This window comes from Equus quagga, chromosome 11, assembly GCF_021613505.1.
Source record: "Equus quagga isolate Etosha38 chromosome 11, UCLA_HA_Equagga_1.0, whole genome shotgun sequence".
Classification (NCBI taxonomy): Eukaryota; Metazoa; Chordata; class Mammalia; order Perissodactyla; family Equidae; genus Equus; species Equus quagga.
In genome coordinates this window covers 53,282,900-53,310,587 of record NC_060277.1, presented here as the reverse complement: position 1 = coordinate 53,310,587, position 27,688 = coordinate 53,282,900, and the positions used below count along the sequence as shown (strand labels likewise).

Here is a 27,688-nt window from a genome sequence, read left to right as displayed (position 1 = left end):
CTCCTCTCCCCTCAGCCCCTCCCTTCGCCTCGCCCCGCCCCTTCCCCATGCCCCGCCCCTCGCCCCGCCCGTCCCTGCCCCTCGCCCCGCCCCGCCCCCTCGGGCGCTCCGTAGCCGTGACGTGCGCGGGCCCGGGGGCTCTGCGGGGCGCCGGCCGGCCGGCGGAGAAGGACCCGGCGTCGGTCCGAGCAGGAAGCGAGCCCAGCCTGGTCTCCGCCGCCCGCCTTGTGGGTCGTCGCCCTCTTCGCTCTCCCTCGCACCCTCCTGCCCGCCCTCCGGTCTCACCGGCCACAGGTAGCCCGCCGCCGCGCACCTGCCTTCGCGGCCGCCCGGTGAGTGCCGGAGCCCCGCGGCGGGCGTCGGCGCCGGGCCTCGTCCCGCGCGCCCTGCTCGGGCCGCTCGGCCGCCGGGACGCGCGGGCGGGGCGGCAGGTGAGCGGCGGCGCGGGGAGCGCTCCGTCGGCGCCGGTCGTCGCCGGGTGCCCGTGTGCGTGCGCCGGCTCCGGGCGGAGCGGAGCCCCGGCGTCCGGCCGGGCTGTCCCTTCGCGGGCTGGCGGGGACCCAGTGCGGGAGCGGGCCGCTTGCTCCGGGGGGTCGGTCCGCTGCCGCCCTGGCAGTTGGGCCGGGACCGGGTCGGGGCTGTCTGAAGCTGCATTTGTACTCTAGCTGGTCGGAGTGTGCTGATTTATATACCTGCTCCTAACCACAGCTTTTATATTTTTTAATTCCCAAAAACTCTTTAGAATTAAGATTAAAATGCTCAGACTCTAGGATTGTAACTTGGAAATAATTTGATATGGTTATTACGAGAACATCCATGTCAGAAATACTTGCATATAATTTCAGAAAGCATATTACATTTTATCTGGCGTAAAGGGTATGGTGAAGGAATGCTTAAATCCTAATCTACAGATAATAGGAACTAGGACTGCTCCAACTTAGTAGAACTTAATAGACTGCTGTAGGTGCTAAATAAAAGTTTCATTCGCTGTTATGCTTTGATGGTGTGGGTGTATATCTGAATAAGTCAGAGCTTGAGAGTTTTAAAAATTAATATTCTTAAGTCTTAGCTGATACTGTTAACACCGTAAAATGTGAATCTTGAACTTGGGCTGATAGTGGTCAGGGTACAAAGGTTGGCTGCAAAATGGCGTTTCTGTACAAATTAACTAAACTTCACAGATGTCTTGGGTTGTGATTTTCCAACTGGAAAGAAATTGTTTAGTGAAGAAATTACCTTGGTGTCTTTTACCATTAATTTTAGAAACACCACAGATTGGACTATAGCCAGATCTTGAAACAATGCAACTGTTCAAAATAACTCATTGACTTTTAAATGTCCACCTCATTTGGAGTATTTTCAGTTGGGCAGGCGTTACATGCAGTGGTGAACAGAAGTCCTTTTAGTTGTAGGCAGATTTGCCCGTTGCGTTTGTATGTTCTGTGTGACATGCTATTGTTCTCCCAGCTTTTTGTTTTCAAAAACTGATTTGAAAAGGCAGTAACAGAAGTGATGAGCAACTTTAAGAAAAGATTATCATGATTAAAAGCTAGAAATATGTAATATGTAAAACTACATGTAATATACATATATTCTTTATTAGTGCCTAGAAACACGAGCAAAAAAATGTAATGAGCTATTGCAATATTTAATATAAATTAATGCAAGATAATAAAAACAGAGATCATAAATCATAACCCGTGGAGCTTATCTGAAGTAGATTTTTTTCCTCTGTTTGTGTTTATGTGATCAAGTTTTAAAATAACAGTGGCCAGGAAATCTGAGAGAGGCTGAGGGCTCTTTTCTCATCCTGTTGTGACTTTGCCTGGAGACTGTGGTGTATCGTGTAGCCCATTGTTTAGATAACTGGGCTGTCTCTAGGTTCTAAAATACAGCTTTCTTTAGAATGTTTAAAAATTTTGACCATGTGAGGTTTGAATAAATATGAGCACCCCAAGCGTTTTTCTAAAAAATTAACTAATTTTCACTGTCTGTTGATTATTGAAGTTCCATCTTTGATATGTAAAATGTCAGTTTTAAAAAGGTTTCTAACCTCTGTGAAATTTTCCTTTCTATATATTAAAACATCTTGAGTAAAAGATTGAAAAAAGTATTAAAGCTTTAATAAATCTCATACAGGTTAGTTGTGACCCCCCATAATGAGATACTTTGTAATAATTTGTGAGTTGGCCCTTTAGTAGTACAAGGTTGTGACCCATTGTTAGGCATCTACCGTAATCGGAACAGTAACTGAGGGACTTGATTGACAGAATATTATCAAAGCTGGTGGTCTTGTGTTTTTACACATAAGGAATTTTAGGCTCAGAGGATTACATATATGCTCAAGGTCGTGTAGCTCCAGAGGGACAAAGTCTGGATTCACACCCAAGTCTTTTGACCGGACATGAAACCAGCAGTTCATTTAGTAGACTGTTCAGGTAAACCTGCAGAACTGGTATTGTGTTAAAGAATGTAACTGGAGATTTGAAGAAGGCGCACAGGAGTGAGGATGAAATAGGCCATAAATGTGGTTCTGGAACTAATTTTGAATTCTGTGTCTATTTTCATTCTTAACAGCCTTGAATGGTGATATGATGTTGCTTTATGATTTCTGGTGAAAATTCTAGAATATTATACATACTGTGCACTTTTTTATTTTGATAGCTTTATAGGAACTAAAATTAGGCTGTAACACTAGTTTTCATTGTAGCTAAAATGTTAGTATAGAATTTTAAAATTTCCCTCAAATGAGATAGGTTGTTGCCCATAAATTCACTAGCTGTCTTTCAAATATTACATAATTAATGCCGAAATCCTAGCGGGGGTGGGGGGGGGAAGTCGTTTTTAGATTCTGATTAAATTGTCATCTGTACTTTTAGGACAATTTTTTTTTATGGCCTGTGTTTATTTCAGGAATGTCCCTTGAGCTGTAATAGATATAAGCGACAAAATGAGCACACAAAGTCCATCTTTTGTAACAAACTAGGAGTCATTTCAGCAGTAGAGTGTAGTTGGGTAAAGGAGCAGGAGGATAGGAAGGCTGAGTTGGGTGACTGCTTTTACAGGTGTTTCGTTATTTGGTGTGAAGTATTAGGAATTTTGCATCTCAAGGATACTCAGGGGCCAGCGTGTGGCCGAGTGGTTAAGTTCTCGAGCTCCATTTCTGCATCCCAGGGTTTTGCTGGTTCGGATCCTGGGTGTGGACCTAGCACCACTCATCAAGCCATGCTGAGGCGCCATCTCACATGCCACGACTAGAAGAACCTACAACTAGAATATACAGCTATGTACTCGGGGGCTTTGGGAAGAAGAAGGAAAAGAAAATGGGGCTGGCCTGGTGGTGCAGTGTTTAAGTGTGCATGTTCCACTTCAGCGGCCCAGGGTTCCCTGGTTTGGATCCCGGGTGCGGACATGGCACTGCTTGGCACGCCATGCTGTGGTAGGCGTCCCACATATAAAGAAGAGGAAGATGGGCATGGTCGTTAGCTCAGGGCTGGTCTTCCTCAGCAAAAAGAGGAGGATTGGTGGCAGATGTTAGCTCAGGGCTAATCTTCCCCCCCACCCCCCAAAAAAGGATACTCATATTCAACTGTAAATACAAAACCATCATCCAAGGGCTTAATGTAAATTATTAATGGATGATCTGTAACACGTCTGCTTTTGTGTGTATGTGTAGATAATCAAGAACTAAGTAAAGTTAAATAAGCTTACATTGTAATTTTGAGGCATTATATAATGTTCAGAGGAACAAGGATGTTTTGCATTTAAAACAGTTATACTTTTCTATGACATTTAGTGTACTGTTAATAATCTTAAAATATAAGTATTGGAATATCTTTTTATTTACAGTTTTCAAAAATAAACTTTTTTTGTTATTGAGTAGTATAAGAATGACATAATGGTTTGAGAAATGGCCAGAAGTCGCCCAGCAGTTCTCCCTGTGAGTACTGAAGCATAGGAAAGAAAACTGGAGGAACAACTCTGGCATTTTTAGAAGTCTTGCTAGTGCTGAAGAGAGGGGAAGTCCTTTTCTGTGCAGAAAGACTGTCTCTGGTGAAACCAGATACTCAAGCACATTCCTTGGGTGATATTCACAGAGGTGAATATTCACGTCCGCCTGAGTAATGTGCACAAAGGCAGGCGGTGCTCCTGGCAAGGCCACAGGCATCTTTAATGAATGTGGCGTCACTTGTTTTTTTTGTTTGAAAGTAATCTGCTGTTTGACCTTTACAAGTAATGGATTGCATACAGCCGAATTTTAAAATTTCCGTGATATGTGGATGGGCATCTTTTTCAGTAGTATTTACTGAGGGCCTCCTGTGTTTGAAATATGACCATAGGTGGGAAATGGTTCTTCCCTGTTCTGGCAGGTCTTTGGATCTAGGAAATAGGAGGAGTGACCGAGATGTAAGAAGAAAGATAAATTTGAAACATCCATTTAAAATCTGAAGATGTTTATGTCAAAAGTTAACACCTTGCATTTGTATGGCGATTGTTTTGGAAATCATTTTATGTACATTTGGTCCTTAAAATAACTTGATGAAGTAGATGTGATACTTCTTCCTATTCTGCAGATGAGAAAATGGAGACCAAAAAATTAAGTATCTTGTTCAAGGTCACCTATGTGGCTTCTTAGAAGCAGAGTTGAGAACAGAACTTCTACTGTATTCCTGCAGTAGGCCCGCCCCCCACTTCTCTCTCTCTTAGACGTTGGTTAGGGTAAACCTCTTAGCCCTGACTTATTTCATTTTATGGCTTTAATTCAGATGGTTAAGGAAATTCTGAAAAGTCAGGGTCACTAAAGTGATAATTGTTAAATAGCTACAAGTTTTTTTTCTAACAGAAGGTAGAAGATGAGCATGATATTATTATGGAACTTGAAGATATTTAATAGATCAATGGAACTGAGGTTGGTAATTAACTTTTCTAGTTGGAGAGTTTTTAAAGAAAAGCCAACAATTAGTTAAAAAAGAAAGGAGAAAAATATTCTGGGGGACTTTTGAAAGTAACTTGTAGTACTTGACACATTGGTGTTGGTCTGATGATTGTCCCTGTTTTGTGGAGGCTTGCCAGTGAGCTGAGTTGTGTCTGTGTTGACACCTTTATGCCTCCATTCCTTTAACAATTACTGAGTGTCTGCCATGGGCTAGGCACAGGTCTAGGTGCTGATGATTCAGTGATAAATGAAGACCAAGTCTCTGTACTGATATTTTATTGTTGTTTTGAATTAAGTTAATTATAGACTCCTCATACTAGTATGTAATCAACAGGGCTGACCCTAAAGTTGGGAAATAATTGTCAAAGCGGCAATTTGAGGGCCACTAAAAGACTCATTTGCTGCAAACTGTTCTACCCCTGGCCTTCAGTCCACTGACGTACAGCACCGTTAACCAGTCTGCTCCTGATAAATAAGAGGATGTTCCATCTTTCTCACAGTCTCAGCAAGCACGGCTGAGAGAAAATAAGTGGGACCTGGGACTGGTGTGTTGAATTTTGTAAGAGAGGTGGTTGGCAAAGTATAATTTTAGTATCAGTTATTGTTTACTGAGCTCTTGCCCTGCGTCAGGTACTATGTCAAGTGAGTACTTTATATCAGCTCAGTTAACCGCGAGGTCCCTTTGGTGCACTTGATATTATGACCCGCCTTTCACAGATTGGGAACCTGAGGCACGGAGATGTTAAATTTGCTCAAGCTCACAGCCAGCACGTGGTGGAGCTGGAATTTGGATTCCTTATAGTACTTAGCATGGAATAGGTACTTATGTGCAATACATACAGACTTGTGACTCCACCAGTATATGATGGCACACCATGGAGAAGGAAGGTCTTGCTGAGTGAGCAATGGGGGGAGGGAAGAGTCTAGAGAGCTTGTTGGGTGAATGGTGGGGGCTGGGGGGAGGGAAGGGAGAGGGGGGTTATTGCTTGCCTAATTGCTTGGCCCTCAGGCTTAGTCCTGCTTGTGCATGTACTTGTTTGCCTGCTCCTGGGTAAGAGGACAGGTGACCTGAGGCCATCCTGGTTTGACCACTCATTACCTTGGTCACATTACTTAGTTTCTCTGGGCCTGCTTTCTCATCTGTAAAATGGAGGCAACAGTATTTCCTACCTGGTGTGGCTCTTGTGAAGACTCAGTCAGATAAGACTTGTAAAGCACATGTCACACTGGTGCATAATTAGTGTGCATTATTATTATTACTATGTTGGTCTTTTTTTTTTTCGGGGGGGGGGACATGTTTAATGTGGAATGTTCATCCAAAAGGAAAAAAGCAATGTATTGGAGATTTGGGTGGAATCTTGAAGTTGCCGGTTTTAAGTAGTTCTGAAATTTAGGTGTGCATCAGAATTATCTGGGGAACTAATAAAACCACCTGTCAGGGGCCTGGGCGGTAGCATTTTAAGAAGCTTCTTGGTTGATTTGCACACCAAAATTTGCGAACCGCTGACTTAAACCTTTGCTTTATCCTGTGCTTAGGGAGGGTTTCAACAATAAGAAAAAATTGCTTTGAGCGGCTGGCCCTGTGGCTGAGTGGTTAAGTTCATGCGCTCCGTTACGGCCGCCCAGGGTTTCTCTGGTTCGGATCCCGGGGGACATGGTGCCACTCATCAGGCCATGTTGAGGCGGTGTCCCACATACTACAACTAGAAGGACCCACAACTAAAGTATACAGCTATTTACTGGGGGGATTTGGGGAGAAAAAGCAGAAAGAAAAAAAAAAAGATTGGCACCTGAGCTAACAACTTAAAAAAAAATTATAAAAAAAAAATTGCTTTGATTAATCAGGCAGTGTATAGTAGAAGGAAGTGAAATATCAGTTACCAGAATCTCTGCATTAATTTTTTTCTTTTAAGCTTGTTTGAGTGAGGCTTATAGCATTTATCTTGAGAGGTCAATACAGCGTTAAATTTCACACCTAAGTTTAATTGTAACGGGTTATTTCAGCTTGTTAACTAGCTTCATTTGGAAGTGAGCTAGTTATGTTTAATTTTTAAACAGTTATACAAACAGCAATATTACATAAATGATGCTCATATATATCTTTTATTTGTTTATTTTTGGTGAGGAAGATTGTCTCTGAGCTAACATCTGTGCCATCTTCCTCTATTTTGTATGTGGGACGCCACCACAGCATGGCTTAATGAGCAGTTTGTAGGTCCACACCCAGGATCCAAACCTGCGAACCCCCGGGCTGCTGAAGCAGAGTGTACAAATTTAACCACTACGCCGCCACACTGGTCCCAATGCCTGTATACATCTTAAGGATGTTTTAAACTGGATTTTTAAACTGGATTTTTTTTTAGATAATGTAGTGTTTTTGAATAACCGGACTTGGTATTGTTAGCTGCATCAGGCAAGGTCCCAGAGGAAAGAGATTTCATCCTGGATGGTGCAGATGAAGAGACTACAAAGGTTAGGGGACAAACAAGGGTGTGAAGCAGCCAGGGAATAGCAGCGGCGAGAAGCCCTTGGTTCTCCAGAGGTTACCAGAGCGGAGAGCCGGCTTTGTGGAGGAGCGCCCAGGGGAGCTGTGACTTTGAGACAGGCGGGCAGGGAGGGCAGCCTCCTGACCTCTCCTCCCTCTGTCTTCAGGTCTCAGCCAGTGACTTCTATTGCTGGAACCCCTCTGGGAGCCTAGGTGATGATCTCTGCCGGCTCATCCTCCTAGGCAGGAACAGAGCGGAGGGGGTTGGGGGTGCCGTGGGGCAGGTGGAGAATAACTAGAGCATTGATTAGAACCTTTGGGAATTTGTAGCATTTCCTTGGTGCATTTTAAAGGGCTTTTAGCGTTGTGATACATCTGCAAAATGCTTGAGACTACTTGTCTTTTAATGCTTTTAGAGAGTAGTTGATTCCCGTTCTCATTTAATCGAACACGTTTGGTGACCCCCGTGACCCAGTGAGAACCATGATCTAGATCTGTTAACATAAAGCGCTTTCATCAATAGGTTGTTATGCCTTAGCAAGGTTTTCTGACATTTTCTTCATTAGGTAGTCTTGTTTTGATAGAATAAATGTTTTTCATTAAAGATTTTTTTAACGACTAAGTTTAAACAATTTTGGCAAGGAAAGTCCTTTGCCTTCTGGAATTTATACATCCTGCTCACCTGGACTCTTGAGGGCAAAAACACCAGAACACAGGCTTGGTGTAGTAGCAATTCATAGAAGTTAAGAAAGAATTTTTCATCTTCCTTTTAAAAACACATTAAGTTTCTGTATAAATCTGTCCCAGTATGCTGTTATTTACCTGTTTTCTGCTAATGTCAGTTTTACTAGGTAATCTGAATTTTCGCTAAAAGTCTCTTTATTTTGGACAGATTCCTGAGGATTACTAAAGAAAGGTGTTTCTCTCTTTATAGAAATGGTATGAAGGCCCTAGTATATGAGCAGTACTCCCACTAAAACAATTAGATTGTAGTTTATATTTTCTTGTTTCTCTTGAGGGTTCTGGGGAAAAAGTAGTATAAGATTCTTTTATTAAGCTTCTGCTGCAGATTAAGCTGGACAGTCTTGTTCACAGCTCCCAGAAAAGGAAGAACCATATTGCCTAGGGCTGAGCAATTAAGTATCAAATACCTGACTATGAGACTTTCACATACAAAGAAAGGATACTTCTGGGTGTAAATGTTATTACTGAGTAGTCTTTTTTTTTTTTTTTAACAAATTCATTTCTCAGTTTGTCTTTAAAAGAGTATGGTGAAAAAAGAAATAGATTTGGAGTGAACCAAATAGCACTTGTGCTTGGGAATCATACGTTTAGATAGTTTCTCTGTTAAGTGGGTTTTTTTTTTAAAGGAGCCATTTCAGACTCTTGTGAGTGTTGTTTCTTTTGATTTGACAGTTTTGGAATTAGCATCCCACAGGGGAGAATTGAGGCTGTTGGTTTTTCCATGTTCTGCTCTTTGAATTTCTCTGATTTTAGGATTGAGTTATTCCAGAGAGAACTTTTTTCTGGTTCTTTGTTATTTTTTTCCTAAAATTAGATGAAACAGCTGTGTTTTGGTTTGTGGGCATGATTTGCTGTTTGTTACCCTCTTGGTATTTTGGGAAAGAACAAAGTATGCATGTGTCTGTTTTCTGAAGAGGAATGTATTCATTTCTCTGCTTTTCCCGTCCATCATTGTTGATCTGAAGATGAGAATAGCAAGATGATTTATGTATTTGTTGTTCTTTTGCTTGAGGTTTCAGACAAAACTATGGCTTGTGTTGGCCATTGAGGTGAGGGAGAAAACAGATGAGTATAAATATAAAATTAGTCACCATATATCAATGGCTGATTGAGGAGGTTTATATGAGTTTGAGAAAGATTTACTGTTTGGTGTGGTGGGGAGGGGAGAGCAAGAGGGGATCGAATTGATGAGGATCAAAGCTGCCCCAGGGAGAAAAGCCTGGCCTACATACCGATCTGTGTCATCCTCTGAGAAGCGTAGGACATCCTGACCTGATTCAACCTGATTCACATCCAAAGTTATATGACCATCTGATAGCCAGACCCCACCTGCACTGATACCATTTTAATGAATTTTTACATGATCTTTCCTTTATCTTATAGAGAAATAACTCACATACTTATGTCTTATAAATTTAGCCCTACCCTCAACTCATTGCAGCCCTTCACTGCCCCTGGGTCCTGTCCCCATGCCTGCAGCTCTTACTGCCCCTGAGTCCTGTCCCCATGCTGCAGCCCTTCACTGCCCCTGGGTCCTGTCCCCATGCCTGCAGCTCTTCACTGCCCACGGGTCCTGTCCCCATGCTGCAGCTCTTCACTGCCCCTGGGTCCTGTCCCCATGCCTGCAGCTCTTACTGCCCCTGGGTCCTGTCCCCATGCTGCAGCTCTTACTGCCCCTGGGTCCTGTCCCCATGCTGCAGCTCTTCACTGCCCCTGGGTCTTGTCCCCATACCTGCAGCTCTTCACTGCCCACGGGTCCTGTCCCCATGCCTGCAGCTCTTCACTGCCCATGGGTCCTGTCCCCATGCTACTCCATCCTATTCTCTGAATAGAGGAGCACTACTGCCAGACCTTGAGAGTCCAGGAAATCTTTCTTTCGACTCCTCGGCTCCCCGAGCCTGCATCAGGACGAGTTAGAATGTATGGCCAGATTTCACTACACTTGTTTTAGAAACCAGAAAAAGAAAATTTATTTCAGTCAGAATTTTGTTTTTCATAGGGATACAACTACTGATAAGTTTGCTTTTTGAAGGGGAGGTGGAGCATAAATTAGGAATTTATAAACCTGTTGTTTAATTTCATGATTTTAGTGAGTTATTAGCGAAAATGGAGATAGCCTGACAGCTGTATACAGAAATGTTAGTGTGTCAGAGAATGGGGTGTTATTAGAGGTGTGCTTCTGGAAGTGGTCCAGGATCTTGTGGACTTTGGTCCTGTTTTCGAGGATTCTCCTGTTTGGCTTACAACACTGGCATAGATTAGTGTTTTCAGAACATAGAGACAGCTGAGTAGGTCAGGATGATTACACAGTGAAAGGTTTCTGTCATGGGTTGGGAGGTGGCAGTATGTTATAATGATGGGTTGAATGAGTGATCTAAAATGATCCTGGGACAGTACAATTCTAATAATTCTTGAGGGCCAATGATACGCCACCTCTTTGAGTGTTTTGTAGTCATTTTCATATTTGATTCTAATGGCCCTTGGGGTGGCTCTTCTTATCCCATTTGACAGCTGAGCGAGCTGAGGTCTAAGTACTTTGTTAAAGTGATACAGGTAGTGAGGGGCAGAGCTAAGAGATGTCTTCAGGTGGTCTGGCCCCAGAGCCTCTACCCCATTTAGAATTCTCCGTTACCTTTTTCTGTGTGTTCTTTTAAAGAGTCAAAGCTTTGAAACCCCTTCAGGACTAATCTGTTGTGTCTTTCCATATCTAAACAAGGGGTGGTAACGTCATGCCCCTCCTTGCAGCTCTTGCCTGCTCTCGTGTCTAAGGCAGACAGCTTCTGTGTGAGGCCCTTTTCTGCCGTCTTCTCGGAATCTGGCTCTGCACAGTGCTCCCACTTCCCCTGCCAGCTGATCGGTGTGCCAAGTCCAAGCCGTTCCTTGTGATTTTCAAACCCCTTGCCAACTGCCCATTTTAATTACATCCTTCATGAATTTGCTTCAAACAAACATATTCCTGTGAAGTTTTATGTAAATTGAACGAAGAATTCAATTGTAATTTTTTATTATCCTGGGAAAACTTATTTATTTAAAGGATCCCAGTAGTGATTTGGAGAGGGAAGAATCCTTTTGTAAAAGAAATGATTGTGTTCTAGATTATACTAATAAATATGAGTCTTTCTGGGGTCGGTCCCACGGCGTAGTGGTTCAGTTCAGTGTGTTCTGCTTCAGTGGCCTGGGTTCGTGGGTTTGGATCCCAGGCACGGACCTACATTGCTCATCAGCCGTTCCATGGTGGCGATCCACGTATAAAATAGAGGAAGACTGGTGCAGATGTTGGCTCAGGGACCACCTTCCTCAAGAAAAAAATGAGGAAGATTGGCAGCAGATGTTAGCTTTGGGCTAATCTTCCTTGGCAAAACAAAGGACCTTTCACATACTACCTTTGCATAAACATAGGTCTGGCTGAATATACATTTCATGTAAATATACCTAAATTAATTTTGGTCTCATATTGTACTTGATATTACTGACACAAAGGGATTGGATAATAGGGTTTTTTAATTAAATAAATTCTATTTGTTAGATTTGCACTAAAATTGTACTTTAGTAGGCTTATCTACACTAATAATATTCTTTTAAGCAATGGGTTGGGGTTAAATATACAGCACAGTAGTAAATGTTTTTGCATCATAAAATTTATGAGGTAAATGCTAATATTCTGTGTTTAAGTGCTAAAATCAGTATTTTTTGTGACTCTGAAATAAATTCTCTGAAACTAACAGATAAATTTTAGAGAGGTAGTTTTATTAAAAATTCTTATTGTCAGGGCCGGCCCCGTGGCCGAGTGGTTAAGTTCGTGCACTCCACTTTGGCGGCCCAGGGTTTCGTTGGTTTGGATTCTGGGCGTGGATGTGGCACGGTTCATCAAGCTATGCTGAGGCAGTGTCCCACATGCCACAACTAGAAGGAACCACACTAAAATATACAACCAAGTACTGAGGGCTTTGGGGAGAAGAAGGAAAAAAATAATAAAATCTTAAAAGAAAATTTTACTGTTGAAAAGCAGAAAACTGCTGTTTTGAAAACATACTTTCATGTAGCCCAGGGTAAAATATTTATTTTCTGTACCTAATACCATGCTAATGAGGCCATGAACGCAGATTCATTGTAATCTGTGTTCTGTCCCTGAGCACTCTACAGAGGCCCCTCTGTAACCTCCTTTTAATAGATCCCCTGGCCTCGTAGATGGTTCTTCTTTTCTGCCTCTGCAGCTAGTGAACGGCTAACCCTCTTGAACTCCTTCCTCATAGCTTCTGTGTTCATGTGCTCTCTCAGGTCTCTGACTTTTCCTGTTTTGTTTTTACTGATAATTTTCTCTGCCCGCGGCCTTATTGTTCATGTGCCTTGACACTTTGCTCTATTCTTGTTTTTGATAATTATATCAGCCCCACGGTTCCAACTCTTACTTTCATGCAGATTTTATCCAGAATTTCTTTCTATTATCATCTTGACCAGCGTTGATACTCTGCAGACGTCTTAAACTGTCACGTGTCCCCGTCAGATCCTCCTCCTTTCAGAAACTTCCGCCTTCTTTCCCTCACCATCCCCTTGCTCCCATTCATGCTCAGAGCTCGCACTCCCTTTTCCCTCTGCACTTTTCTATTCCATCAGTTGCCAAACTTTGTTCTGCTTCTGGAAGGTCGGACTTCGCTTTCTGCCCCCTCTGAGTCAGACGTCGTTACCTTTCCTTCTAGACGCATCTCCCTGTATGTGGCCCTTTTTCCTCAGTGTACGGTCTATCCTGTGCATTGCCATTAGGGTTATGTTTCACAGTAGAAAGCTGATTGTAATATTCTCCTGCTCAATAAGAACCCCTACCAGCCTTTCATTAATACATTTTAGAATCCAAATTTTTATTTTGTGCTTTGAATCCCTTTGTGGTCTCATCTCTTGGCCCACTTTTCCACCTTAGCACTTGTCACACTTCTGACTCTGTATCATGCTCTGCCCCATTGACGTGTTCCCCACACATGGCCCCATTCTGCCGTCTCCCTACAGTCTTTGTTCAAACAGACTTTGTCTGGAATGCACTTTCCTTTAGTCAGTCTCATCCACTTTTCAGGACCTGCTTGAATTAAATCTTTCAGAGTAGCTTTCCGAAATTTACTATTTGGAATTACACCTGTATTATAATATTCAGCAAAGGTTATGTAATATATGTGTATCTTCTTTCATTCTCCCCTACTCTCACTAGGTTGTGAATGACTAGAGAGTATGCACTGCCCAGCAAAGGATGTTGTAAGATTTTGTGTAGATCACCGGGTCTCAGTTCTTAGGACTCCTTTACACTCTTAATTATTGAAGACTCTGTAAAACTTTTATCTATTTGGTTCTCTAATCAATCTAATATCAAAATATCTAGTCAGTATTTACTGTATTAGAAAGTAAAATTTAGAAACTTAAAAATTAATGCATTTTAAAATAATAATAAATAAATGCATGTTAACAGAAATGACGTATTTTATGAAAAATAACTATTTTCCAAAACAAAACAGTGAGAAGAGTGGCACTATTTTACTCTTTTGTCAATCTCGATGTCTAAGCTAATAGAAGATAGCTGCGAGGTCATATCTGCTTATGCATTCAGTTTGTTGCATTGTGTTGTTTTGGTTTAACTGTGTATGAAGGAAATCTGGCCTCACACAGATATATCGTTGGGAAAGGAAGTATTAATTTAGCCTTTTCGGATAATTGTGTATATTCTTCTTTGATTCTTCACCACAACACAGCAAGTGGTAATTTCTTAAAGTTCCAAAGTGGAATCTTAAACTGTATTAGTGAACTTTTTGTACTTTGTTACATTACAATCCACTGGTCTGTTTTGCACATTGAATGGGTCTTTTACTCATGCATGGTTTTGTAACACGATGTATTAGTCATTTGGGATATAACTGTTTGACTGAGTTATGCAGATCTTTCAAATTTATTGTAATATCCAAAAAAAATCACATTTTGATCTCATCAGAGAAGTCTTTTAACTATTTAAATTTGAACAACATTAAGCTGTTATGCTCAAGGTGGTAGATGCAAGTTTTCCCAGATTCTGCTTTTCATTTGGATTTTATCATCGTCGGTAAATACAGTCATTTGCTTTCCTTGAAGTGACAATCTTCATTCAAAAAACAAACAAAAAAACCCAAGTTTGCCAAAAACTCAAGTTTGAATAACCAGAGTTTGTTAGTCATTCTTTTCGGTAAAAATAGTATTTCATGGGGAAAAAAAGATCACTTCCTGAAGCTTACAACTCAGACATTCACACAAATATTTTCCTTAAGGAACCATCATACTTTGTTTTACAACAGAAGTACTCTGTGCAATTCCTATTTTGCCATCTAGGATATTAAAAAGATGTGTATTTGAGGATTAAGATGTAATAAAATTAATAGATTTTACTGCTTTGTCAAAGGTATTCTTGAGTGCCACATTCTTTTTACTGTGGGGACAGTAACAGTCGTGCAGTTTGATGCCTCTGCCTCGATTCTCGCTAAAGTGGTAGCAGTTTTCCCCATCACTGCATTTGCGTCGTTCGGGCGAATGTAACCACAGTGAAAAAGGCCAGTGTCTTAGTAGTATCATGAAAATAGTTTGGTCCTGTTGACTCTCTGAGAGGGTCTCAGGGATCTCTCGGGCTTCGTTGGCCACACTTGGAGAACTCCTGGTCCAGATGGTGGTCCGCCTGAGTTGTGAATGTGTTCAGGTTTCCTGTAGAACAGGCATGTAGAATCCTGGGAAGTTGGAATTGGACTTTACCCTGGAGTTTAGCTCCAGTTCCTTACTAAGAACTTGAGGAAACTGAGGTTTAGACAGGTTCAGAGACTTGATGCAGGTCGTAAGCTAAATTAGTGGCAGAACTGAAAGATAATTCATATGGTTCTTAATTTAAAGTTCGCTTTTTTAAATCAATATCGTATGGTTAAAAATGTAGAGGTAATTGCAGACATTTTATATAAAGCTGTGACTACAAGATAAGCACTCTTTTGTGCTGTAATAGGGATGCTGTGAAATAGAATTCTGTAGGGGATAGACTCTTAAACTGTGACCCAGAACTATAGGATCAGCTTTCAGCTGTTTTTTTCACCTAGTTGAATATGAAATTGCTTGGTCAGATGGAAGATTAAGTGAGAAATTGAGATAATTCAGCAATTAATGTATAGTCATTGCTAAGAAAAACCTCATGATATACCCTGGTAAAAATCAGTATTGCCTATTTGACAGTTTAAGAGAACAGCGTGTGATTATACATAAAAGTGAAAAATAATTGAGCATCTTTTAGAGAGTATTTCTTTTAAAAATGATTTTATTGTGCAAAGTTTAAAGCATATCCAGAAAAGAAGAGAAGAGCACGTGAGCCACTATGTAGCTCTCGGCCAGATTCAACAGTTAGCAACTCATGGCCAATCTTATTTTACCTTTTTCTTTATCTGCAATTATTTCCTTTCTCCCTGGATTATTTTGAGTCAAATCCCAGATATCATATAATTTCATCATCTGTAAGTATTTCAGTTTGGAGGAAAGAGTATTTCTTAAACTTGTGATTAGGTGTCTATAATGAAGTCCGGATGTGGTATCTAAAATAAATTTGGATTAACTTCTCAAAAGTCTGTTCTAGCCTAACGAACAAACCAAGGAATACTTCCTCCTTTCGATCCTGCCATGCTCCTTGTTCTTTCGCCTCATTGCTCTTTCCCGTATTCCAAACCTTTCTACTCACTGCAGGGAAACTTCTGCCTCCGCTACTCTGTTGAAACTGTGCAGAGGCTACTAGTGCCCTTCCCGTTTTCAAATCTTTGATTGGCTCATTTGCAGTTGTTATTGGCCTCTTCTGAACCATTTGATGATATTGACAGCCCCTTCTGTCGAGACTTTCTCCCTCGGAATCATACTCTCTCTCAGGGTACTTTCTCCCTTTCTGTCTACTTTTTCCCCATTGTTCCTCATTCTTCCTTTAAAATGTTCGGTTTCTGGCTTAGGTCCCATTTTCTTTTACCTTTTTTTATTTTTATTGAGTTATAATTGCCATACAACATTATATTAGTTTGTGTATAATGTAGTGATTTGATATTTGCATATATTGCAAAATGATCACAATAAGTCTAGTTAACATCCGTCACCATCCATAGTTACAGAGTGTTTTTTATTGTAGTTTTCTTTTTATTGAGGTCATACTGTTTTGTAACTGTAAATCTCAGGTGTACATTATTATATTTCAGCTTCCGTGTAGACTGCATTGTGTTCACCTCCAATAGTCTGTTTCTGTCGCCATACACAGTGCTCCTTTATCCCTTTCGCCTTCCCCCACACCCTTCCTCTCTGCTAACTACCAATCTCTTCTCCTTATCTATGTGTTTATCTTCCACGTATGAATGAAATCATATGGTATTTGTCTTTCTTTGTCTCGCTTATTTCGCTTAACATATAACGTCAAGGTCCATCTATATTGCAAATGGCAAAATTTTGTCATTTTAATGGCTGAGTATTCCATTGTATTTCTCTATATTATATCATCTTTATCTGTTCATCCCTTGATGGGCCCTTGGTTGCTTCCAAGCCTTGGCCATTGTGAATAATGCTGTGATGAACATAGGGGTGCGTGTATCTTTTTAAATTAGTGTTTTCATGTTCTTTGGATAAATACCCAGAAGTGGAATTGCTGGATCATATGGTATTTCTATTTTCAATATCTTGAGAAATCTCCGTATTGTTTTCCACTAGTGGCTGCACTAATTTGCATTCCCACCAGCAGTGTAGAGGGGTTCCCTTTTCTCTACATCCTCTCCAACACTTGTTATTCCTTGTCTTGTTAATTATAGCCATTCTGATGGGTGTGAGGTGATATCTCATTGTAATTTTGATCTGCATTTCCCTAATAGTGATGTTAAACATCTTTTCACATGCCTTTTGGTTATCTGTATATCTTCTTGGGAAAAATGTCTGTTCATATCTTCTGCTGATTTTTTGATCAAGTTGTTTGTGTTTTTTGTTGTTGAGTTGTATGAGTGCTTTATATATTTTGGAAATTAACCCCTTGCCGCATATATGATTTGCAAGTATTTTCTCACAGTTGGTGGGTTGTCTTCATTTTGTTCATGGTTTCCTTTGCCTTGCAGAAATTTTTAGTCTGATGTAGTCCCATTTGTTTATGTTTCCTTTTGTTTCCCTTGCCTGAAGAGATGTGATATTCAAAAATATACTGCTAAGACTGATGTCAAAAAGCATACTGCCCATGTTTCTTCAAGGATTTTTTTGGTTTCAGGTCTTACATTCAAGTCTTTAATCCATTTTGAGTTAATTTTTGTGTATTCTGTAAGGTAATGGTCTACTTTCCTTGTTTTGCATGTGGCTGTCCAGTTTTTCCAACACCATTTATTGAGAAGACTTTCCTTTCTGTATCATAGGTTCTTGGCTCGTTTGTTGAAGATTAGCTGTACATAGATGTGTAGTTTTATTTCTTGGCTTTCAATTCTGTGCCATTGATTTGCGTGTCCGTTTTTTTGCCAGTACCATGTTGTTTTGATTACTATAATTTTGCAGTATGTTTTGAAGTCAGCGATTGTGATGCCTCCAGCTTGATTCTTTTTTTGTCAGGATTCCTTTGGCTATTTGGGATCTTTTGTTGTTCCATATAAATTTTAGGATTCATTGTTCTATTTCTGTGAAGAATGTCATTGGGATTCTCATTGGGATTGCATTGAATCTGTAGATTGCTTTAGGTAATATGGACATTTTAACTATGTTTATTCTTCCAATCCATGAGCATGGACTGTCTGTCCATTTCATTATGTCTTCTTAGATTCCTTTTAATATGTCTTAAAGTTTTCAGTGTGTAGTTCTTTCACCTCTTTGGTTAAATTTATTCCTAGATGTTTTATTATTTTTGGTGTAACTGTAAATGGGATTGTATTCTTGACTTTCTGCTAGTTCGTTATTAGTGTATAGAAATGCAACTGAGTTTTGAAAGTTGATTTTGTACCCTGCAACTTTGCTGTAGTTATTGATTATTTCTAATAGTTTGCTGGTGGATTCTTTAGGGCTTTCTATGTATAAGATCATGTCGCCCACAAACAGCGAGAGTTTTACTTTTTCCTTTCCAATTTGGATACATTTTATTTCTTTTTCTTGCCTATTGCTGAAACCTCCAGTACCATGTTGGATAGGAGTGGCGAGAGTGGGCACCCTTGTCTTGTTCCTGTTCTCAGAGGAATGGCTTTCAGTTTTTCACCATTAAGTATGATGTTGGCTGTGGGCTTGTCATATATGGCCTTTATTATGTTGAGATACTTTCCTTCTATTCCCATTTTTTTGAGAGTGTTTGTCATAAATGGATGTTGGATCTTGTCAAATGCTTTCTCTGCATATGTTGAGATGATCATGTGATTTTTATTCCTCATTTTTTTTTTTTTTGAGGAAGATTAGCCCTGAGCTAACATCTGCCCCCAATCCTCCTCTTTTTGCTGAGGAAGACTGGTCCTGAGCTAACATCCATGCTCATCTTCCTCTACTTTATATGTGGGCTGCCTATCACAGCATGGCTTTTTGTCAAGCAGTGCCATGTCCACACATGGGATCCAAACCGGCGAACCCTGGGCTGCCGAGAAGCGGAGCGTGTGAACTTAACTGCTGTGCCACCAGGCCCACCCCCCTATTCCTCATTTGTTAACGTGGTGTATCATATTGGTTGATTTGCACATGTTGAACCATCCCTGTGTCCCTGGTATATATCTCCCTTAATCAAGGTGTATGATCCTTTTAATGTATTGCTGTATTCAATTTGCCAATATCTTGTTGAGATTTTTGCATCTATGTTCATAAGTGATATTGGCCTGTAATTTTCCTTCTTTGTCTTGTCCTTGTCTGGTTTTGGTATCAGGGTAATGTTGGCCTCATAGAATGAGTTAGGAAGCGTTCTCTCTTCTTCAATTTTTTGGAATAGTTTGAGAAGGATAGCTGTTAGATCTTCTTTGAATCTTCAGTAGATTTCTCCAGGGAAGCCATCTGGTCCTGGACTTTTGTTTTTTGGGAGATTTTTGATTACTGTTTCAGTGTCTTTACTTGTGATTGGTCTGTTCAGATTCTCTATTTCTTCTTGATTCAGTTTTGGGTGGTTGTGTGAGTCTAAGAATATATCCATTTCTTCTGAGTTGTCCAATTTGTTAGCATATAGTTTTTCATAGTATTCTCTTATAGTCCTTTGTATTTTAGTGGTCCGTTGTAATTTCTCCTTTCATTTCTAATTTTATTTATTTGAGGCTTCTTTCTTCTTAGTGAGTTTGGCTAAGAGTTTGTCAATTTTGTTTTTCTTAAGAAACCAGCTCTTAGTTTCGTTGATTCTTTCTTTCATTGATTTGATTTTTAGTCTCTGCTTCATTTATTTTTCCTCTAATTTTTATTATTTTCCTCCTTCTGCTGTCTTTGGGCTTCGTTTATTCTTCTTTTTCCACTTCTCTTAGGTGTAGTTTAAAATTACTTATTTGAGATTTTTCTTCTTTGTTGTGGTAGGCCTGTATTGCTATAGATTTCCTTCTTAGAACCACTTTTGCTGCATCCCATAAGAGTTGGTATGTTGTGTTTTCATTTTCATTTGTCTCTGGGTATTTTTTTGATTTCTCCTTTGATTTTTTTTGTTGATCCAAAGGTTGCTTAGTCTCCACATGTTTGTGACTTTCTTAGCCTTTTTCTTCTAGTTGATTTCTAGTTTCATGGCATTGTGGTTGGAAAAGATGCTTGATATGATTTCAGTCTTCTTAAGTTTATTGAGGCTTGGCTTGTTTCCCAGCATATGGTCTGTCTTTGAGAATGTTCCATATGCACTTGAGAAGAATGTGTATTCTGCTGTTTTTGGGTGGAACGCTCTGTATATATTTATTACATCCATTTGGTCTAGTTTTTCATTTAATTCCACTATTTCCCTGTTGATTTTCTGTCTGGATGATCTATCCATTGATGTAAGTGGGGTGTTGAGGTCCCCTACTATTATTGTGTTGCTGTCAGTTTTTTCTGTTAGGTCTGTTAATAGTCGCTTTATGTACTTTGGTGCTCCTGTGTTAGGTGCATATATATTCATAAGTACTATGTCCTGCTGGTGGAATGTTCCTTTTGTCATTGTATACTGCCTTTCTTTGTCTCTCATTGTCTCCTTTATCGAGAAGAAGTCTGCTTTGTCTTACATAAGTATGGCAACACCTGGTTTCTTTTGTTTGCCATTAGCTTGGAGTATTGTCTTCCATCCCTTCACTCTGAGCCTGTGTTTGTCTTTAGAACTGAGAGGTGTTTCCTGGAGGCAGCATATTGTTGGGTCTTGTTTTCTAATCCATCCTGCCACTCTGTGTCTTTTGATTGTAGACTTCAATTTATTTACATTTAGAGTGATTATTGATGTATGAGGGCTTAATACTGCCATTTTATCTCTTGTTTTCTGGTTGTTCTATATTTCCATTATTTCTTTTCCCTTGTGTTTATGACTGCCATTTCAGTTTGGTAGTTTTCTGTGATAATTGTCTCAGTTTTCTCTCTTTTTTTTTTATGATTTGTGTCTCTGCTCTGTTTTGGTTTAGTGGTTAGCATGAGGTTTGTATAAAAGATCTCATAGATGAGATAGCCCGTTTTCTGATAGCCTCTTATCTCCATTAGCCTAAGCAGGTTCCATCACTTTCCCTTTCCCCTTCTGAGTTATTGTTGTCACAAATTGTTCTTTCCTGTGTTGTGAGTTTGTGACTAAGTTAAAGTGTTTATAGTTATTTTTGATGCTTTCCTTCCCTTTGTTTTTTGTGTTAGAATTGTTTACTGACCTGTTCTGATACAGAGCTGCAATTTTCTGATTCTGTCCATTTCCTTGCTCAAAGCGTTGTAAACCTTTGTCTTTTCCTTGCAGTAGGGGGCCTTCCTTGGTCATTTTTTGTAAGGGAGGACTAGTGGAAGTGAACTCCCTCAACTTTTATCTGGGAAAGTTTTTATTTCTCTATCATATCTGAAGTATAATTTTTCCAGATAGAGTATTTTTGGCTGGAAGTCTTTGTCTTTCAGTATTTTGAGTATATCATTCCATCCTTTCTTAGCCTGTAAGGTTTCTGCTGAGAAATCCGCTGAAAGCCTTATAAGGGTTCCTTTGTAGGTTATATTCTTCTGCCTTGCTGTCCTTAATATTTCTTCTTTGTTATTGATTTTTGACAGTTTTAATATGAGATGCCTTGGGGAAGGTCCTTTTGCATTGATGTAATTAGGAGTTGTATTTGGGTTCATGTATTTGTAAGTCCAGTTCCTTCTCCACGTTTGGGAAGTTCTTAGCTATTGTTTCTTTGAATAAGCTTTCTGCTCCTTTCTCCCTCCCTTCTCCCTCTGGGATACCTGTAATCCTTATGTTGCTTTTCCTAATTGAGTCAGATGTTTCCTAAAGAATTTTTCCATTTTTTAAAAATCTTAATTCTCTTTCCTTCTCCACCTGAATATCCTTTAAATCACTAATTCTGTTCTTCATAACATCTCTATTTTTTATGGATTCCAGGTTATTTTTTATCTCATTAATTCTGTTCTTCATATCCAGAATTTTTGTTTTTTTTTTTTTTTTAGAGTTTCAACCTCTTTGGTGAACAATTCCTTCTGCTGATTAATTTTATTCCTCAGCTCATTGAACTGTCTTCCTGAGTTTTCTTATAACTCATTGAGTTTCTTTATGATAACTATTTTGAATTCCCTGTCATTTAGATTGTAAATTTCTGTGAATTCAGGGTTGGTTTCTGGAGACTTGTCATTTTCTTCTGCTCTGAAGTGTTACTGTGGCTCTTCATGTGTTTGATGAAGTGATCCTTTGCTGGTGCATTTGTGGTAGTCTCAGGCCACAGATTCCACCCCATACTCTTGGGGTGGGGCAGGAGCAGTGTTTTCTGATCCTGCTCCTCTGCTGGAAGTTGTGCTGGCAGAGTTTCTCTGTCTTTGCATGCTGGCTGCAGCTGCTTGGCAGGTCACACACATGTGCAGGCTGGGCCTCTGTGCTCTGTTGGTGGGTTGCTCTGGTGCAGGCCCACTGCAGCTGGGGACTGGCTGAGTTGGTGTGCTAGGCAGGAGGGGAGGGGTGCCTTCTTCATATGGGTAGGCTGGCTTTGTGCTCGCAGGTGGTTTGGCTGAGCTGGTGTGCTTGGTGGGGTCTGCTTCACTGGGGCTGAGCCGTCCCACTTGGTGGGTGCTCCCATGGTCTGGGCTATAACTCTGAAAGCATTGATTTGGGCGGGCTGCCCCTGCCTCCTCTTATGGTTGTGCCGGCTGCTGTGTAAGGACCCACAACCTAGATTGCTACCGCTAGGGAGGGGGAGAGGTGTGCTCACATAGTTTGCCTCCCAGGGGATCCAGCCCACCCACCTTCAGATGCACAGCTGTGTAGGTCTCTCCAATGTCCTGTTTTGCTGTGCAGGGAATCCTCTGCTGGTTAATGAATGGTCATTTAATTGTAACTTAGAAGGGAAAAACAAAGGGAACAACTCTCTCCACCTTGATGGTGATGTCACTCCTTTGGTTATAGTTGTTTTTGATGCTTTCTTCTCCTTTATCCTTTATGTTATAAGTGTTTATTCTGATACAGGGCTGCAGTTGTCTGGTTCTGTCTCCTTGCTCGAAGCCTTGTGAACCTGTGCCTTTTAGTTTCAGGTAGGAGGGCTCCTTTCAACATTTCTTGTGTGGCAGGGCTAGAGGTGATGAGCTCCCACAGGTTTTGTCTGTGTGGGAAGCTTTTATTTCACCTTCACTTCTGAAGGATGATTTTACTGGGTAAGAGTATTCTTGGCTGATAGTTTTTGTCTTTCAGTATTTTGAGTATATCATTACACTCTCACCTGGCCTGTAGGGTTTCTGCTCAGAAATCTGCTGAAAGTCTGATGGAGGTTCCTTTTTAGGTTATTTTATTCTGCTTTGCTGTCCTTAATATTTTTTTCTTTGTCATTGAATTTTAGCAGTTTTAATATAACATGCCTTGGAGAGAAGTCTTTTGCATTGAGATAATTAGGAGTTCTGTTAGCTTCCTGTGCTTGTATATCCAGTTTCTCCCCAAGTGTGGGAAGTTCTCAGCTGTTGTTTCTTTGAATAAGCTCTCTGCTCCTTTATTCCCCTCTTCTCCTTCTGGGATACCTATTATCCTTATGTTACTTTTCCTAATTGAGTTGGATATTTCTCAAAGAATTTTCTCGTTTTTAAAAAATCTTAGTTCTCTCACCTCCTCCACCTGAATCATTTCTATATTTCTGTTGTTTTTTTGGTGTGTTTGAGGAAGATTGGCCCTGAGCTAACATCTCTTTCTAGTCTACCTCGTTTTTTTTGGTTTCCAAAGCCCCAATATGTAGTTGTCTATGTTAGTTGTAAGTCAGTCTAATTCTTCTTTGTGGGATGCCAACACAGCATGGCTTGATGAGCAGTGTGCAGGTCTCTGCCCAGAATCCCAACTGGCAAACCCTGGGCCACCAAAGTGGAGTGTGCAAATGTAACCACGCGGCCATGGTCTGGCCCCTGTATTTCTCTCTTTGAGCTCAGTCACTCTGTCTCCAAAATAGTCTGCTCATTTTTAATGCTTTCTGCTTTGTTTTTCATCTTATTAATTGTGTTTTTCATCTCCAGTATTTCTGTTTGGTCTTTTTATTTTAGAGTTCAGTCTTTTTGGTGAAGTACTCATTCTGTTCGTTAATTTTATTCTTGAGCTCAGTGAACTGTCTTTTTCACTTTTCTTGTAATTCATTGAAGTTGTTCGTGGTAGCCATTTTGAATTCTCTGTCAGTTATATTGGGATACTCTGTGACTTCAAGTTTGGCTTCTGGAGAGTTTTCATTCTCTTTCTTGTCTGCTGTGGTTACTGTGGCTCTTCGTGGTACTTCATGAGTTGATCCTCTGCTGGTGCTTTTTTTGTAGTAACCACCTCTCTTATTTGGGTAAGGCTGTGGTTACTTTGGTTGTGAGCTGCTCTGGTTGTATTTGAGAGCCTGCACTTTCCACCCTCCACTGCCTCTGCTAGAGGCATTGTCAGCACCCTCCGTGTGCTGTTTGTGCCTCTGATGTTGCTGGTGCCTTGCTGCTTGTGATGTTGCTGCTGTTTCAGGTGTCACCAGGCTGCGAGCACATCTGCTTCTGGGGTTGCCTGGGTCTCATGTTCCCTTGTGGGAACCCATGGGCTCAGATGCTGCTGCTCCATGCACCACCTGCAGTGCTGCTTCTGGGTTGTCTGTCGGTGCTGGCTGCACTGCTGCCAGGGGTGCTGGGTTCCTGGGTGTCGCTGTCACTGCTGGGCCCCTGGGGATCTGGGGACTTGTATGTAGCACCCCTGCTGGTAGAGCCAGTATGGGGGTGCTGCCACTAGGGGTGGATCATCAGTTCTGCTGTGCTTCCTGAAGCCTCTGGTCGCAGGCTCCACCTTCCCCACTGGTGGGGAGGCAGGGGCTCAGCAGGGAGAGATTGTCCTTGCTGCTTGCTTGTACAGTCTCTGGTCTCTGGCACTAGCTGGTGTGTTTTTAAAACTTGGCCCTCTGGCTCAGCCAGTAAAACCCATTTCGTATACTGTCCCCAGTGTAGGAAAGACCTGGCCACTGCAGGAGGTGGGTCACCAGCTCACTCTGTGTCCTGAATTCTCTGAGTATGTGCTCTGCCCACTAGCACTGGGTCGGAGGGACAGGGCCTAAGCTACGCCTGCTGTTTCTGTTCCTGCAGCCTTTATTCACAGGCATGGGTGCCAGACCTGCTGGGGGACAGGCAGGGCCTAAGCCGTTTCTGCTCCTGCAGCTTCTGTGCACAGACACATGCACCAGTGTGAGGATTCATGCCTTGGATTGCAGCTGCCGGGGGATAGGTTGGGGTCTTCTCCCCTAGTTCCGCTGCCTCCCAGGGGTCCAGCCCACCCATCTTCAGATGTATAGATGCGTGGGTCTCTTAGACGTCCTGTCATGTTGTGCAGGGAGTTGTTTGTTATTCTGTGGATGTCTGGTTGGTGTAACTTAGAGGGGAGAGACAAAGGGATCAACTCTGTCATGGTGCTGATGCTACTCCTCCTTTACTGTTAAACTAGTAATTCTCTTTGCTGTCCGACTTGGTGTCTCTTTTCAAAACAATTATTTTGTAATACCCCATTTATTATAGTGAAATGAAATTAGTGGACAATATAACCTACGTGTATGTGTGTGCATGTATAAAAGTAAAAACTAATATAGTGACAACATGAAGTCTGGTAATTATTGTTACATATATTTAACGATTAAGTATATTAATGTTTATATTAATAAGTAACATTAATATAACACTTATGGTATAAATACACAGTTTTACTTACGTTATTCTATATTAATAGATGTATTTCAGTATGTGAAGGTACTCTTGTACCATAGGACAGAATAAAATAATCAGATATGAAAACACACATGTAGAATAATGATGAATGCAGCTGCTTAAATTAGACTAACCTAGAGAAATTGGCAACTCAGATACCACCATCAGCACTGCTCTCTTAACATGATATTTTCAAAATGATGAACACTTTCTGGTAAGATTCCGGTAAAGGGTAGTCTTTTTTTAATTTTTGTGATATTATGTATCTGGAAAACTCAAGTGTATGTTAAAACAGCACGGATATTTTGAATATATGTATACATATATGGGATTATATTCTGGGCTCACCTGTCTTCTCCTCTAATTTACTATTTATTTTGCCTTCTATATATCATTAATGGTATCAGAATAATTTGAAATAAAGGGTAAAAATCTCTTATGCCCCTTCCCACAGGAGCCATATCAATTTGGACTGTCCTTCTAGACATTTGTTTTGGCTGCAATCGTTGCTTTTTTCTTTCTTTCTTTCTTTTTGAGGAAGATTAGCCCTGAGCTAACATCCACCGCCAATCCTCCTCTTTTTGCTGAGGAGAATTGGCCCCGAGCTCACATCTGTGTTCATCTTCCTCTGCTTTACATGTGGGACGCCTGCCTCAGCATAGCTTGTTGAGAGGTGCGTAGGTGCGTGCCTGGGATCTGAACCGGCGAACCCCAGGGTGGCAAAAAGGATTGTGAACTTAAGCACTACTGTACCGGGCGGCCCAGGCTGCAATGGTTTTACTGAGTCATCGTCTACCATTCATTCTTGAGTGGTGAATGACTGTCTTCAGGTGAGACACTGAAGCTTTTAAATTCTGAGTAGAAAAGACAAAGAATTAGGGAAATAAAAACACTTAAACTGATGTAAATTAGGAACTATACTAGTTATAAATAGGATATAGTTCTTTTAAATAACACATGATTCTGCTCAAACAAATTAATGGCAATTCATTGCATTTTTTAATGAATTTACTACAGAAATCATATTTTCCCTCCCCAAACATTTTACTATCAGCATTTTAAAGGCCCATATCTGTTGCAAAATACATAAATTTTACCTGTAGTTTTAGAATATCAGGGTACCAATCAGCTGGTCTATTTTGGATATGAATTTAAACACAAGACTTTTTTTCTTATTTTACAAGAGAGAGTTTTGTCCCAGAGATAGATAATCTACTTTTTATCTTCAAGGGGATCGTGAGAGAGAAGGAACAAAGGTTAGAAGTAAATTGTTGTTGTAAAATATATTAATTGTTTTGCCATAAAGAGATACCATGAAAGATTGCGTAAACTTACATAAAGAGATTCAGTAAAGAGCTAGCTGTTTGAAAATATGGCCAGAAATAACTTTCTTGTATTGCGTATGAGTCTAGAGTTAAGTATCTGTTGTTCTGGGGCCGGCCCTGTGGTTAAGTTTGTGAGCTCTGCTTCGGTGGCCCTGGATTTCTCTGGTTCAGATCCTGGGCGTGGACCTAGCACCACTCATCAAGTCACATTGATGTTGCATCCCACATAGCAGAGCCAGAAGGACCGACAACTAGAATATACAACTATGTACTGGGGGGCTTTGAGGAGGAGAAGAAAAAAAGAAAAAAGAAGAAAAAAAAATGTATCTGTTGTTATTTAGTACTTGAACTTCTAAACTACTCCCTTTTATACCTTTAGTTTTACAGACATTTTCCAATGACTGTTATTTGTGTAACTGAAAGGTAGGTGTTTTTTTTTTTTGAAAGCTAGGTGTTTTTTAATTGATTTATGAGTCCTGATTTTTTTGACGTCAAATTGACAATTTAACTGAACCTTGATGATTAACAATATAATTAAAGAATCTTAATGTTAACAAGGATAGTGTAGATGGCTTTGCCCAAGAAATGTATAGAAATGTGAACTTATAAGACACACGGATAACTTAGCAGAGCTTTTCCTTACAGACATTTTCTTTGTGAAGTGGTGTTGTAAAGGATCCTTTCACTGGTCCCTGCTAAAGTGTGTCTGTATTTCCAAGAAATTGATTAATGAACGAAGAGGAAAGGAATGAATTAATGTATGTTTTAACTCGGAATACATTTGTCTGTATTTAGTCCTCATCAAAACTGCAGTATTTATATTTGGACACCAGACGCTAAATGTATTTCTCTGTAAATTAAATTTAAGGGGAAAAAATGAGCTAATCAAAGTTACAGCCTGAACATTAA

General features: G+C 40.6%; 1 protein-coding gene across 11 annotated transcripts in view; it reads left to right on the top strand.

Annotated features, from left to right (window-relative positions):
- The first annotated feature begins 124 nt into the window (after positions 1-124).
- The window catches only part of MYO6 (myosin VI), a 153,520-nt gene continuing 125,956 nt past the window's right edge, over positions 125-27,688 (top strand). For 6 of the 11 annotated variants that reach the window (XM_046674467.1, XM_046674468.1, XM_046674466.1 and 3 more), the window contains exon 1: positions 125-332. The gene's annotated coding sequence lies outside the window, so the exon portion shown is untranslated. Of the gene's footprint in view, positions 333-410; positions 432-27,688 lie in introns of those variants that run through there. The other 5 variants (XM_046674461.1, XM_046674463.1, XM_046674470.1 and 2 more) reach the window with 3 other exon arrangements.